The sequence below is a fragment of the Calidris pugnax genome, unplaced genomic scaffold (assembly GCF_001431845.1).
Source record: "Calidris pugnax isolate Ruff unplaced genomic scaffold, ASM143184v1 scaffold220, whole genome shotgun sequence".
In the NCBI taxonomy this organism is placed as follows: domain Eukaryota; kingdom Metazoa; phylum Chordata; class Aves; order Charadriiformes; family Scolopacidae; genus Calidris; species Calidris pugnax.
In genome coordinates this window covers 853009-867291 of record NW_015090963.1, presented here as the reverse complement: position 1 = coordinate 867291, position 14283 = coordinate 853009, and the positions used below count along the sequence as shown (strand labels likewise).

At 51.9% G+C, this 14283-nt stretch overlaps 1 protein-coding gene across 2 annotated transcripts in view; it reads right to left on the bottom strand.

Annotated features, from left to right (window-relative positions):
- CNTFR (ciliary neurotrophic factor receptor) overlaps positions 1–13163 on the bottom strand; it is a 214572-nt gene extending 201409 nt beyond the window's left edge. For both annotated transcript variants that reach the window (XM_014952478.1, XM_014952479.1), the window contains exon 1: positions 12991–13163. The gene's annotated coding sequence lies outside the window, so the exon portion shown is untranslated. The remainder of the gene's footprint in view (positions 1–12990) is intronic.
- Positions 13164–14283: the final 1120 nt, after the last annotated feature.

Here is a 14283-nt window from a genome sequence, read left to right as displayed (position 1 = left end):
CCTGAAGTGATTTTGCTTTCAAAACAAGCTGTCAAGGCAGCCCCCTCTCCTCCCATCTCCCACGGAGGAAGAGCAAGGGAGCACCCGCACGCCTGCCACGGACACGTGGCGTCAGTCATCCGACCACGCCATCAGTCACTTGGCACATGGGGCCAAGCCCTGCCCTCGCCTTCCCTCGGGCATCCATCAAAGCCCGTGACAAGGAACCCATGAGCGGCAGATTCCTAGCGAAGGCACCAGCCCCACCAGCCTCACTGATGAGAATCCCCTACTTATGGGCCATTAGGCCGGGGGGAAAAACAACAAAACTCAAGAGCGGCACGGGCTCGATCACGGAATCACAGAGTTGTCAGAGTTGGAAGGGACCTCTAGAGATCATCTGGTCCAACTCCCCTGCTAAAGCAGGAACGCCTAGAGCACATTACTCAGGACTGCATCCAGGCAGGTCTTGAAGACCTCCAGAGAAGGGGACTCCACGACCTCCCTGGGCAGCATGTTCCAGCAGCAGCTCCTCAGGCCACATCATCAGCTCACTTTTTCCATGGCAGAGACAGGACAAGCATGCACACATTGTCTCTGCTGCCATGGAGGTTACCAGCTGTGAAGTCTCCCTGCATCTCCAGCATCTCTCCAGGCTGGCAGCCGAGCTCAGGACAGCGAGCTGAGATCTTCCCCCACATATATTCCACACCACTGCTTGGCTCAAGGCAAGGCTACCTGCCATCGCAAGGTACTGCTGAGGAACCACTGCACCCAGCATGGACACAGCAAAGCCCTCCATCACTTTGGGCACTACCAGATCTGAACCTACCCCCAGCACCCACACGCTGTGCCCGGATCTCACCCAGCAAGTGTGGGTCCTGCAGCTGGCCAGATTAGAAGGTGACAAAGACCCCTCCAGGCTTTATTTTTTTTTGCTTGCCATTGAGGAAGATAAAAAACAAGCCACAACCACTTCTGGGGTGGAAAAGGGCAGGCATTTTAGCAGTGCACAAGCACCAAACTCTCAAACCAGGACAATGTCCTATTTGCTTCCTTCACAGAGACCTCCTTGCAGGGCCCATTAGTAGCGATTAGGGCATCAGCTCTAATCACTGCCACCTCTTCTTCCCCAGGCTCCCCGAAAGCAGCAGCTCACCAGAGCAGCAAAGTCACCACCTCATTTCGAGAGGGTGGCACTCGAGCTGGGCTGACGGCTCCCGAGGAGGGATTGATTACCCTCTGCCACATTAGCAGGGGGCAAGGGACAGCCTGGTCTTCTGGGCGGGATCCATCCCCCCAATTAGCGCAGGCGAGGAAGGAAGAGCATCTTCCCCCCCTCCCCAGCGGGCAGGCACTCAGGCTGGCTAATCAGTGCCCCCGCTCATTAGCATGGGGTCACTCAGCTGCAGCGGGCCACAAGCACCGCTCGCCTATTGCAACCCCGCTCACGTCCACTGCTCTGGAAGTGTTGAATTTCCTCTTAAGAGCTCTGAAGCTCTCGTTTTGAATTTAAGAGAGAGAGAGAGAGAAAAAAGGGAAGAAAAAAGAAAAAAGAAAAAAAAAGAATTACAGGATCTCTGTAAACATACCAGAGGAAAAAAGAAAGTGAATCTTTGAGCCTCTTGACCTTGGCCGTGTCCTTATAATTACGAGACTATTTATTTTCAGTTAAACCCCAACTATTGAACAGACAGTGTCAAGTTGTTTTTTTCCTGAGCAGGTGATTATCCTGCCTGACTAATCTAATGAAAATTATCAGGAGGCTACTGACCTCCTGCTACACACACTAAATAATGCACAAAGCTTCAGGATCAGACAGCCAAATCATAACCCTGCCTTATCTTATCACTTTCTCTACAGCTCCAGGCTTGTTCCACTCATGTTTGGCTGTGTTAGCCAAATGCTATCTCAGTGGAAACCACAGCAGAGCCAACCCTGAGAACTGCGCAGCAAAAAAGTTACCTCTGTAAGATTTATTTTTGTAGAAGCCAAGAGCTGCAGCAGTGGATATATTTAGTCTTTAAGCCGCTGTCTGGCTCCTGAGCTTGTAGCATGCAGTGTGATCCCCTTGCACTGGGCTTTGGGAAGAGCAGTGTTGTCCTGCTTCTTGGATGAAGGGTATGAGGAAGGCAAGGTCTAAAAAAAAAGGGTGCACAAAGGGTCTTGTTGCTCGAGGTGGGAAGAGCCACCCCTTCCACTCCATCCTCTCATAAAACCCCCTGTTTCTGCCTCCTCCTGCAAGAAAGGCTGCCCACCCCCTTTGGAGGTGCCACAGCACAACCAGCTGCAGGAGAACTAGGGCAAAGCAAGAGGACCCAACACCAGGGATGCTCCATCCCCAGCTCAGGGCACACAGTGGGGGCTGGGATGGGGGGATCTGCTGTAATTCTGTCCCACTGACTGATGTTCCCCTCTCCTTGAGGGGCGGCAAACAACAAGGGCAGCAGCTGGAAGAGATGAAAAACTGCAACTAGCAATTAAGGAGGCAAGACCTAAACAAGGAGCCACAAAAAAGAGTTATCACATGAGCCTCATACAGCCTCAGCTTGAGCAGCACACACAGCTAGAGGAATAGATTGCACTGGACTGACTTCAACCCTAATACAAGTTTCTGCTTGGGAAGCCACAGAAAACTGTAGGGAAACACTGCGAAAGGACAAGCTGACCGGTTTTTGTGCTCCCCAACATAAAACCCCAGCTACAACACCACAGAGAAGACATCCCTCTTACCCAGCCTGGTGTCATAGCCTCACCCTTACACCCTCACAGCCTCTTGGTCCTTCAGACCCCCCACCCCACAGTACTGGAGCTCCCAGCTTACCCTCTGGTCACTGCTGCAGCCAGGAGCTTCACCCCACAGCCCACACAAACTCCTGCCAGCCCCAGCAGCCTACTCTGCAGCCCTTCTCTTCCCTTCCTACATAGCTCTCCCCAATCCCAAAATTCCCAATTTATCCTCCCACCCTGGCTAACACGGGGCTGGAGTCGCTTTTCTCCGGCTGAGGAGGTGCTAAGCAAGACACAGGTGGGCAGGTTTTCTCGTCCTTTAAACAGCCAAATTCCTCCTCTCTTGCAAACTTTTAGGAGAAAAGAGGGGCAAACAGTCTCCTCCAAAGCAAGCAGAAACAAAGCCCAAGGTGGGTTTAGGCACAACAGAAGAGGGAGCAAGAAAAATCATAGAGAGACAGGCAGGAAATAGCACAAGATTCAGTTTTGGGAAAATACCAGCTAACACATGCAAGGAAAATGATCCATAGCAGAGATATTCAAAGGGAAGCAGAAATCTGGGAAAAATTAATGTCCACAGCAGCAATTGCAGGGGGACAGTGAGCAGGCAGGGCTTTGAAACCGAGCACTACCAAGACGGAGGCTTCACCTAGGGCACATCCCACCTCTGCAGAAGCGAGGAGGTCCTGCCCTGCAGCTCCATGGACATGGCCATGCCCAAGGATGTCTCCAGAGACATGATCCCGAGCCCCTGGGAGCCCAGTCACACCATCTGGGCACAGTATGGCTAAAAGGGTTAACTGGCCAGGACTCAGCAAAAGGAGAGGTCCTTTGTTTTTCTCCCCTCCTTTCAATTTTAGAAAGCTGTCCTTTCCTGAGGCATCCGAACCACTTCTGGAAGAAGTTAGAACGATAATTAAATTCCTCCATCTCCTAGCCTGGGTGACAGGAGCAACATCAGGCTTCTGGTCATTGAAGCCAACACTAATTGCTTGTGTCACAGCCTTGCTCCATCCACATGTGCTGAGTCTGGCCTTAAAAGCCAAGACACAGGTCAGTTCGTGTCTCTACTGTTAAGCAGCTGCTTGGTGTCCTCCACAGGCTTGCTGGTGAGTGCTGGGGCTGCAAGAGGGCCACCGGCCGGGTTAAACTGGCATCACCCCACTGAGTTAACGTGATATCCTCTGAACTGCCATCCCTCCTGGAATATGCTGCTCAGGCAGCTCCCAACAGACACTGTGCAGGGAAGGTCTGGTGAGCATGAAGTGGGAGATGGGAGCTTGGAAAAAAACAGTAAAATACATCTGTCTCAGCATTGACTTTATCATCAGGCCAGATCAGGGAGAAGACTTGCACAAGAAGGGGTGGGTTTAAAAAATATAGGGCAGAAAACTCTCAAAAATGCTGTAAGGACCAAAGCCAGAGCTGGCTGCTGGTGCTGGGGCCAAGGGATGGCCCTGGCTCTCTGCACCACCAGCTGATTCAGAGCAGAGGTGGCACTGTCCCCTTCTCGTGCCACGAAACAGGCGCTGAGCCCAGTGATCCCTCCTCCCAGCTCACACACGGTGGCAGAAGGTTGTGACTGCCTGGGAAGGGACTACGACACCCCAGAGCTTGCAAATGCATGTTCTGGGGAGGTTTCTCCTTTCCCCAAGCTGGCTTCCAGCTGGAGACACGTGTCTGTGCTTGTCCCCAAAGCAGACAGCAACAAGAGAGGCATCCTCTGGTGCCGCTCCCTGCCAGCAGAGCATGGCAAAGCATTAGAGTGACAGCCTCTGGGGACAAGAGAGCAATTTACTCACCACACACAGACAAGTGCTCACCGTCCTTGCTGAAACCCAGCAGGCAAGCCACTGATTAGTGTCACTCGTCCTGGTTGTCTCGAGGCAGACACCCAGCCTGCTGGGACTTTGCTGAGAACCCACCAGCTCATTGCAAGCACGCTCCCCACTAAGACCCAGGTCAGGAGGCTCAAGGAGGAGGAAGGGATTGCATGCAAGTCCCTGCCATTGCCCTCTCCATCCCAGCACCTCTTTTCCAGGGCAAGCCCTGCCTCTGTCTGCTGCTTTTGAACACCCACCACCAGCTGATTCCAGCATGGCCGGAGCAATGGAGGAAAAAGGAAGCTGAAATCTGTTTCTCTTCACCCATCCATCAGCCAAGCTGTTCCTCCAGCCCCCACCCATTACTGCCAGTGACAGCAGAGGTAGGAGGACTCCTCCAAGGCAGGGATGGAGCAGGGCGAGCTGTTGCAGGGCCAGCACTTAGGAGAAAAGTATCTTCAGCTTGACAACTCAGCAGATTTGATCTGGAACTGGCAAGAGAGAATAAATGTAAAGCCTTTAAATGTCATCTCGGGGGTTCAGCTGCCAGAAGAGCTAGAGACAGACAGACAGATAAGCACACAGTGCTGCCCAGAGATCCGGATGCCCTGCCTTGGTCTACACAGTGTATTTACTAATGTGTCCCGCAGCTGGCATGAGCTGTCAGCAGCTCCAGAAATCTGGTTTTCTGCCACCAGCTCTGCTTCTGGGACCTCAAGGAAATCCCAAAGCCACTCCAGGTTTCAGCTTCCCCTCTCTGCAGGCAGCGATGCTTCCCTGCCACCCCAGGTCACAGCAAGGTTAAAGGCTGACCCTGGTAGCGTGGTAGAGCAAGCAGCCTTGGGGAACTCTCCAAGCCTGAATGCAAATGTGCAATAAGCCAAAGCAAACCTCCTGTTTGGGTCCCATACCCAAACAAAGGTCAGACCGTCCCAGTTCCTTGTTTGGAAGAGGAAAAAGTCAAAATCATCAACCCGCTTCCTGTGCCATTGACACCTCCAAACCAGGCAAGTCACATCACCTTCTCCTCCTTACCTTTGCCAACACTGGGGAGATGGCAAGCCCATTGGTGCACAGATGGTTCTCCCCAATGCATAAGGCAGCCCTACTTGGAAAAAATAGCCTTGCTGGCCTGCCCACTGGTAAAGATGTGCCAAAACCAGGCAGCACAAATACAGTATGCCCTTGAAGTCAAGGACCCACTGTAGCTGTTGGAGAAGTTACTCTTCATCCCCACTTCACAGAGGAGCAAGCTAAGGTGAACCTTAGCTGAACCTAGCTGAAGTTGTTGATCCAAAGCGAAGAGGGCTGGGGTGCAGCAGATGTATCTATACAGCAAAAAGCACTGAGCAGAATTGGGATACAGAGCATCAACGATCCCCCTCCCAGTCCTTGTCCCACCTAAACAAGCCCCAAGAACTTGGGGTGTCTCAGCATTGCTGGGACAGGGCGACACACACCAGGCCAGAGCCTGGGACGCAGGGTACACAGATAGGAAATGGCATCTTGCTGGACTTCTAGAAGATGGATGCCTTCATTTGGAGTCCCCAGGCACACACTGGGGACATCCTGCTACACTTGGGTTTCATGGAGCCCAAACAGCACGTTCTCCAGGCAAAAAGCCCAACCTATGCAGCCAAAAAGGGTGAGCCCCCAAAATGTTCTGGGAGCTGGGACATACAGAAATGTCCCATCAAAAGGGCAAGGGGTTTCTGCCAGATAGCACAGCACATCTGTGGCAATGGCCAAAAACTCTGTTCAGCCAATATGCTCCCTCCTGCACAGATTTCAGCGTTAGCCGGTGCTCTGTGCCCCGTCACAGCACTTACTTTCACGGGCGAAATAAAAACTAGACTCGCCAACATACCCAATGGGCCTGTCAAACTAATCACGTTAGGAGGGCTGGAAACACACCAGCAGCAAGGGCCGGCCCCTGCTCCAGAGCCCTTGCAGAAATCACGCATCCAGGAGACGGAAAAGCCGCTGTCGTTCCCGGAACCAGGTCAATAAAAGCACAGACAACTCCATCCAGAGACAGACTTTTTTTTTTTTTTTTTTTTTTTTTTTTATAAACACATATTTATTTTATTTGACAATCTCATCTTCCAGGTTTGTTGCCAAAGGCCAGAGCTGTGCTACACTCTTCAGTGACAATCTCCATCACTCTTGAAGATCATTGTGAGAAAGAATACTAAAAGCTGTTCTTATTACTTTTAGCCACTGATGAAATTACATTTCTAATGAATTAAGCAGATGCAGGTTAAATGTCTCTGGTAGCTGTCTAGCAGGGAAATGAATCATAAAAAGAATGTCATGCAATTGAGACAAAGATGTGTCTGCTGTCTTTAAAAAGATCACGTACAAACAGACAAATGTTTTTATACTGCTCCATAAAATGAGAGACATTTAAAAACATTGTATCATGCTAAGTAAATGTTATGAATTTAATATCCCCTTGACTACAATAAATATTTAACATGTGTCAGGATGAGAAATATGAGTTACAGCTGCTTTCTGCTTCCTTTCCCCCATCATATCTGTTTGGAAGTTAAGATAACTTTCAGGAAGCAGAGGTAACAGAACAGACTTTTTTTTTTTTTTTTTTTTTTTTATATGAATCACAAGAAAGAGCAGCTTCAGCTCCCCCAGCTGCAAAATAGGTGGGCAGGCACAAAGAGCCGGCGCGGAAACGTGTCTGTGCAACACGTGTGGGGAGCCGGCCGCCCCGCACATGTCCCGGGGTAGGGGATGGGGCGAGAGGAAACCGCTCCGAACCGCTGGAGAGCTGTGGAAAACCGCCGAGACGAAGCTCCCTCAGACTTCTCCCACCCCCACCAACCCCAACCCCACCTCCAGCTGGGTTCCCAAATCACACAGCACCCCCCCCAACACCAGCACAGGCAGTTTGTGTGCTGGGGAAAGACACCAGGCGAGGCAAGGGTTGCAAACCGGAGCCATCCCAGGCAGCTTTGACGGGCCTCATGTTCAGGGAGCGAGAATAACCCACCCTATTTGGGAGCAAAAAAAGCCCCAAAGGCACCTCGTCCAGGTGCCTCCAGAACAAAACTGTCCCCTCCCCAAACCCAGAGTTATTTGTGGGCACACCTTTGCTGTAACCCTGTTATTTCTAGAGCTCTCTGCTAAGCAAGAAGCCCGGAGGACTGGAAAGAGCTTTTTTTGATTGAATCTCAGAGCAGCAGCAGCATTTTGTTCTCTCATTTTTAATGTATTTATTTTCAAGTCCTTAGTTCAAATGCACAGAGGAGGGTAAATCACACGTTGGCAAAGTCTGGCACCGGCTGCCTGCCCTTTGCATCTGAGAACCACACTCTAGCCACAGGAGAGGATGTGTCCTCATTATCACCAGCATTTTTTAGGCCAGGGACAAAAGGACCACGGTGCAGAGAGTGTGCCTATACCCCAAGCAGACACAAGCTTGTTTTATTATATGTAATACTGTTTAATTTCACAATCGAATGCTCGTGCCTGGCCCCGAGGAACCCAGCCCAGCCTGCCTTCTCCGAGCACGCTGGCAGCAGCAGATCCCTCAGCTCAGCTTGCAAAGCTCAGGCAAAGGGAACTTCACACCTCTCACAGATGATCCCATGCAGCGTGCAATAGCTGCACGGGATTTGGGCAGGGATCAGCCTGGATCATCCACAGCTGTGCTGCCGGGCATTTGCAAAGCACATAGCAGTGAGGTGCCTTGGTGGTCACCCTGAAATAAAGCCATTTCTGAAGCAAAGAGGTTGCAGCAGTCAAAAAGCAGCTACCTTCTCCACCTCCCCATCCTATAACATGGCACCGTGGTACCCTAAAATGCAAAGTGGTCCTCCCCCTCAGCACGTGGAAGCCACAGCAAGAGCACGGACCAGGGATAGACAGGAGGGTCAGCCCTGCAGAGCCAGGGCAGCATCCTAGAAGCTACTATGTCCAGTCTCCAAGCTATTCTCACCTATGCTCCAGAGACTGGGAAAGCCACCAGAGACCACTAGAAGTCAGAAAATACCAGGCTGCAACTTTGTGAACAAAATGCATTCACTGGCTTAACACCCACATAATTAAAAGCAGGCACATCCCTCGGTAATCGCTAGCACAGGGATGTGCGTGGTTGCGTGTTTGCTTTAGGGGGCCCGTGATACTACCTACAAAAGCAAAGCTGACCACCAGTCCCTCTGCAGAATGAGGCTGCTCACAGGACTGATGAAATGCCCAGCTCTCCCTGCCTTGCCCCGAAAATCTCCTTCTCTTTCCATCAAAACAGGAATAACAGTAGCCGTCCACTGCTACTCTGAGGTGAGCATCACCCTCTGGGTACACTTGGGTGCTGAGGGGACAGATTCAAACCCTTCTGGCAATTCAGAGGGCTCTGAGAGTGGTGGGGACCTCAGCCATGATGGAGGAGAGGATGCTTTTGCTCACACTGATGCTGAGAATTACAACGGGCACTGCTCTCCGTGCTCATCCACCAGCCAACTCCCCGGCTCCACCTGGCTCCTACTGGTCTTTGGCATCACTGGTGGCAACTCTTACTGCCCTCTCCTCATGGGGCAGAGTGAACTGACTCAGTATATACATAATTGACTCGATGGATAAAAAGCAAGGAGTGAGAGCAGCTCCAGAGTAGCCCCCAGTCCCTCCTCTCAAAGGGGGACCAAACACCCACCACCCAGGTTTGGGCCAGTGGAGGTCCTGGCTAGAATTGCTTCCAGCATTGGGGCAAAGCCTCCTCATCAGCCTCAGCCAGCATTTCTTGTGCCATTTCCCCCACCAGTTTCCCCCTCACAGGGTGTGTTGCATAGTATTTAAATGCAACCAGGTCTGGGCAAGCCAGATTTCAGTTGATCCCATGTCCCCTCTGTAAGGCAACGCTAAGAGAGGGGTCACGATCCCTCCACCAGCTGCTGCAAACGCAGCCACGACTAAAGCACACATCATTTATTGCAAACACTTACTGCCTTCCTCCTCCAGCCTTCCCTGAGCTGGGAGCAGCAGAAAGCGATCCCCCCTGGGAAAAAGAAAGAGGTTTCCCACATAATGGGCACCAGTATTAATTTTTCCATCTGCTGCAGCTTTCCTTTCGTTCTGTGACTTTATGAACATGACTCGATGCTGGCAGCAGCCCCGCAGGGCATTGCAAGTCACCTGAAGGAAAACAGCTTTTTCCAGCACCGGATTCTGGGCTATCTCCCAGACGGAGGGCTGCAGTCCTGACCATGCAGGGCCGGGCTGCCCAGACAACTCACAGCCACGCCGCCGGATCAGCGGTGCCTCAAGAGGGCTTCGATGACATCTTTAGGGTGTCACGGCTAATTAGAGCCCTGACTATACCCTCTAATTAGGTAACACCTTCAGACAAATCACCCTCTCCTCTTCAGACCACGTCACGCCTTCGGATACAATCCCTAATTGACTTAAAAGTAGACTCGGCACTTCTTGCCGGACCTCCTTCCACTTCACAAGGCATTTCAAAATAAATAAACCCCTGGTCCTCAGCCCTGGCTCAGAAACCAGCTGGGGAAGTGCCTTTGCATCCGCACAGGCATGCACCCGCACGGCTGGACACAAAACCTCCATCAAAGGCACAAAGCAAATGCACTGACGCGGCGGCATCGTCCTCCTCTGATCTCTCATTTCCAGCCATCCCAGTGCTACTTTCAACAACAGTCAGCAAAGCCTTTTCTAGGAGAAAGGGAGTATTTTCGATGTGTCAGTGTCCTACTAAAAATATTGCCTGGGGGCTTGCAAGAGAAGTGATTCTCCAGCAAAGGAGCCTGGTATCTGGTGACAGAAGGCATTAAAAAAACCTAACCATTTAGAAATTAATACGCCAGAATGTTATCAAGCGTCAACATTTCAATCCAGCAGCTTGATTCCTGTTTTCATTAAGTAATGAATAAACTGAAACGATCTGAATGTTTTCAGTTTCCTACTAGCGCAAAATTTTAAGTAGATAGGCAAAAAAACCCCCACCATCGTAACAGCAAACATGCTGAACAAAAACTATCAAAATTCATAGAAGATAAATATTGAGTCCGTCCTAGCCTGCGAGGAGAACAATGTCTCTTTCTTTGCTTTCCGTGAGGTTTGTTATAACAAGAGAGAGAGAGAGACTCCAGTATACAGTGTTTTAATATACATATATGCATTCACAGCTGGAATAATAGATTTTAAGGACAGAAGACAATATTACAGCTGAATGTATGCAGAAATGCATAAACATACCTTCAAAAACACATTCTTTGCACCCTACCCAGATATATACATGGATACATATGTATTATATATATATATACACACACACCATGTTTCAGATCGATCAGAACCATTCATTTAAACCAGACTCTCTAAAGTTTCTGCTGCTTTGGGAAAACATGACCCTGAGGAGACATCATGCATGAACTTAACATCCAGCAGAAAATGAAACCATAACACGCTTCATCTTGAAAGCCAACCCCGAATCTAACTTAATCCCTGCTCTGGACAATGCCTCCGGAGAGGCATTAAAACCATGCGAGGTGTTTTCCTGGATTTCCCAAATTCCCCGGAGACTCCCTGGCACTCTGGCTGTATCCACCTCCTCCTCCTCGCTTCGGAGAGGCTGCTGGCTGAGTGCTCCCATCCTTATTCCCACTAATCCCACGGACGGACCCGGTGGAGAGCTGCGTCCTGCCCCTCGCCGCAGGACGAGTTACCCGGGGGGGGAAGCCCTTGGGGCTCGACACTCGGGGACGATGGGGGGGACGATGTGCGGGGCTTGAAGGGTCAAAAGAGCGGGTTTGCATCCTCCATCCATCCCCATCCCCGACACAGGGATTCCAGCAGATCTCGTGCCCCCTAGTGTCACCCTGGCGAACGGACCGGCACCGGGCACCGGCACCGGGTACCACCTGGCCCGGGCACTGCCTGAATTTATCCCACCTGAATTAATCCTGCTGGTACCCACCGTGCAATTAAATGCCACTTCCAACAGTTCAGGTGAAGGGCAGCCTGAGCTCCCTGCCCCCTCCCCCCCCGCCCCTTCCCAGGGCAGCGATAGCCCCCCTCCCAAAATGTCCCCGTGGCCGGCACGGTGTCACCTCCGTTAAGATCCCCCCAAAAGCCTCAGCAAGATCTGCCCCACCGGCAGATAGCCCGAGCGGTGTCCCTGGAGAGGGGCCAAGAGGAGGAGGCAGAGAGCATCTGCGGTGGACACTGTCCAGAATACAACTCCTCCTAAAAATAGATGGTCCCTGGAAGGGCACGGTCCTTCCAGCTAATGGGAGCACTCGGTGTGAGGAGCTCAGGGTGTCCGGAGATGACAGAACCTCCAAGTTCATGATTGCAGGACACCGCTGCCCTTTGCACAAAGCCCCCCTTTCTCCCCCCGGGAGAGTACCTGTGGCATCTGAGCCACCAGCAGGAGAAACGATGCAGAAAACCAGCCCAGAACCCAGCATCCCTGCCTGCCAGCCTGCTCCCACCAAGCAACAAGATCCAGTATCTCCTGGGAAAACGCCCACGCTGGATGCAATACTAACAGGCACAACTGGGACCGGACCCCCCACACCTGCACAAAGTGGCACGTGATGGACAGGAGCACAGGAAACGTGCTCTCAGCCCGTGCCTCAGTTTCCCCCATTTGTCCAGCAGCCCCAATGCAGCTCTCCTTCTCTTATTTTGCTCATCCCTCCTCCTTTGACTATCAGCTCTTGTGGGGAGAGGCAACCCCACAGACAGCACCAAGAGCCCCGGCCCCTTCCAGCAGCATGCAAAAAACCCTCAGCACGCAAAAACCCCTCAGCACCTCATCGCCAAAATTTGGAGGAATTCTCCCCAGGGCACTGACCTGGGTATGCTGCTTTCTTCTGCAACACCGAGCAGGGACTATAGCTTAGAATAATGGGGAAGTAACTCAGTTCAGTGCTGACAAAGCATCACAAGCCCCAGCGGGGTGGGAGGGGAGGAGGTGTCCTTCCCTCATGCTGCCATGCCTGGTATACATCATGTTTAGGGCCAGGCATACGTCACCTACACAAAATGGACAAATTGGAGGGATTTCAGAAAAACGAGCGACAAAAATGATCAGGAGGCAGCAGGGATTGATTTACAAGGGGAGATTAAAAGAGCTGCGATCAGTCTAGCTGGGCTGACCGGGTACTGACAGAAGCAGTCGGATGCTAATCTGCAAATGGGATGAAAACGATATGGGAAGGAATAATTTAGCACCTTCAGCCGTAATGGGATGAAATTAAGGGGAACCGAGTAGGGAGGTAGAAACAACAACCAACAACCCAAAATAAAACTCCTTCCCTAGTTCTGCCTGACTTTGTCTCTATCAAAACACGCAAACTCCCCGAAACTCTTTCCGCCAGGGACAAGCACCCCTGGGAGCAACCGTGCCTCGGCGGCTAATAAGGTGTGCACACACACACACACACACATGCACACACAGAGCCCTTTCCCCCCCCTGACTCACGCTCAGGAAAGCAGCAGGGCCTCCACGTTAACTCGAGAGGATGGGGGCTTCACGCTTGCGGGAAAGGCAGCGGAGAGAGAAGGCTGAACCCACTGGGAGCGGTGGGAAGGTCCCCGCAGAAGGATGCCTTTGCCCTCCCAGGTCTTCGCAGGGGGAAAGGTGCTGAGACGGCTTCCTGCAAAGTCACAGGAGTGAGCTCAGCTGCGATCACTCAGATATTTACACACAAACAGCACATTACTCAGCAACTCCCATTTGTCAGGCGTAATGGCAGCGGCAGCAGTAATAAACGACAGAGCCGAGAGACAGGCTCCCCAGGCGCACACCCGGACCCAGCCTGAGCTGGAGCGGGATGCATTCCTCCAGCTTGCTGGGGAATTAAAATTGAGAGTGGTCAGGAGCCGGGGCTCACACCCACAAAACTCCTGCTGCCGGCTTCGGAGAGTCGGCCACGTCTCCGAAAACTGAGCCTCGGCTGCACAGTTATTTCTATGTGTGTTTGCATCATGAGCTTTGCAGCTCCGAGAGGTACTAGGGCTGCTTCTTCTCCTAGTCCAGGAGGTGCTGAGCACCTTCCATGGGGATGGGGATGCAGCACCTTGGTGGGATCAGGTCCTCTCAGAGTAAGTCGGACCAAAGATAACGCACGATCGTCAGATCGTGGCTTGGCCTGCTCTGACAACAGGCTCTGATGAAGTTATCCTAAAGCTCTGTTGCAAAGAAGTCTGCCAGGCATGGGGCTCTCTCTCATTTCCAAAGCACAGCCCGTCTCGGAAAAGTCCACCCTCCCCAGTGAGCTCCGTCCCACCAGCAAGGCGCCTGGTGGGACAGGAGCATCCCTTGCACATCTCCAGCCATCACGGCAAAGCTGTGACTCCTCACGGAGGGGCAGGGCAGGGAGCAGGAACGGCTGCTCCCACATATTTGCACGTTTTGCAGGAAGCAGCCCCGTGCCCCTGCCTCCCTGCCTGCACACACAGCCGGCAGGACCCGTGGCGGAGGGTTGCAGGTCCTGTCCCTCACAGAGGTAAACACCACGCACGCATGGAGAGCGGGCATGGTCAGAGTTAAATTAGCAAAATCCTAGCAGAAGTCAGCAAGCTCCTGAGCAAAAAGCAATCTGAGGAAAAGAGCTCCCGGACTATCCCATAAATTGAAACACAAAGGGACGTGAAAAAGAAATCAAATAGCTTTGCAGGCAATCCCTTTTCTGGAACCTGTGCTCTGTACAGACCCTACACATGTGTCTGTAAGCATGGGGTGGGGAAGAAAGGGTCTTTCTAAGAGACAGAA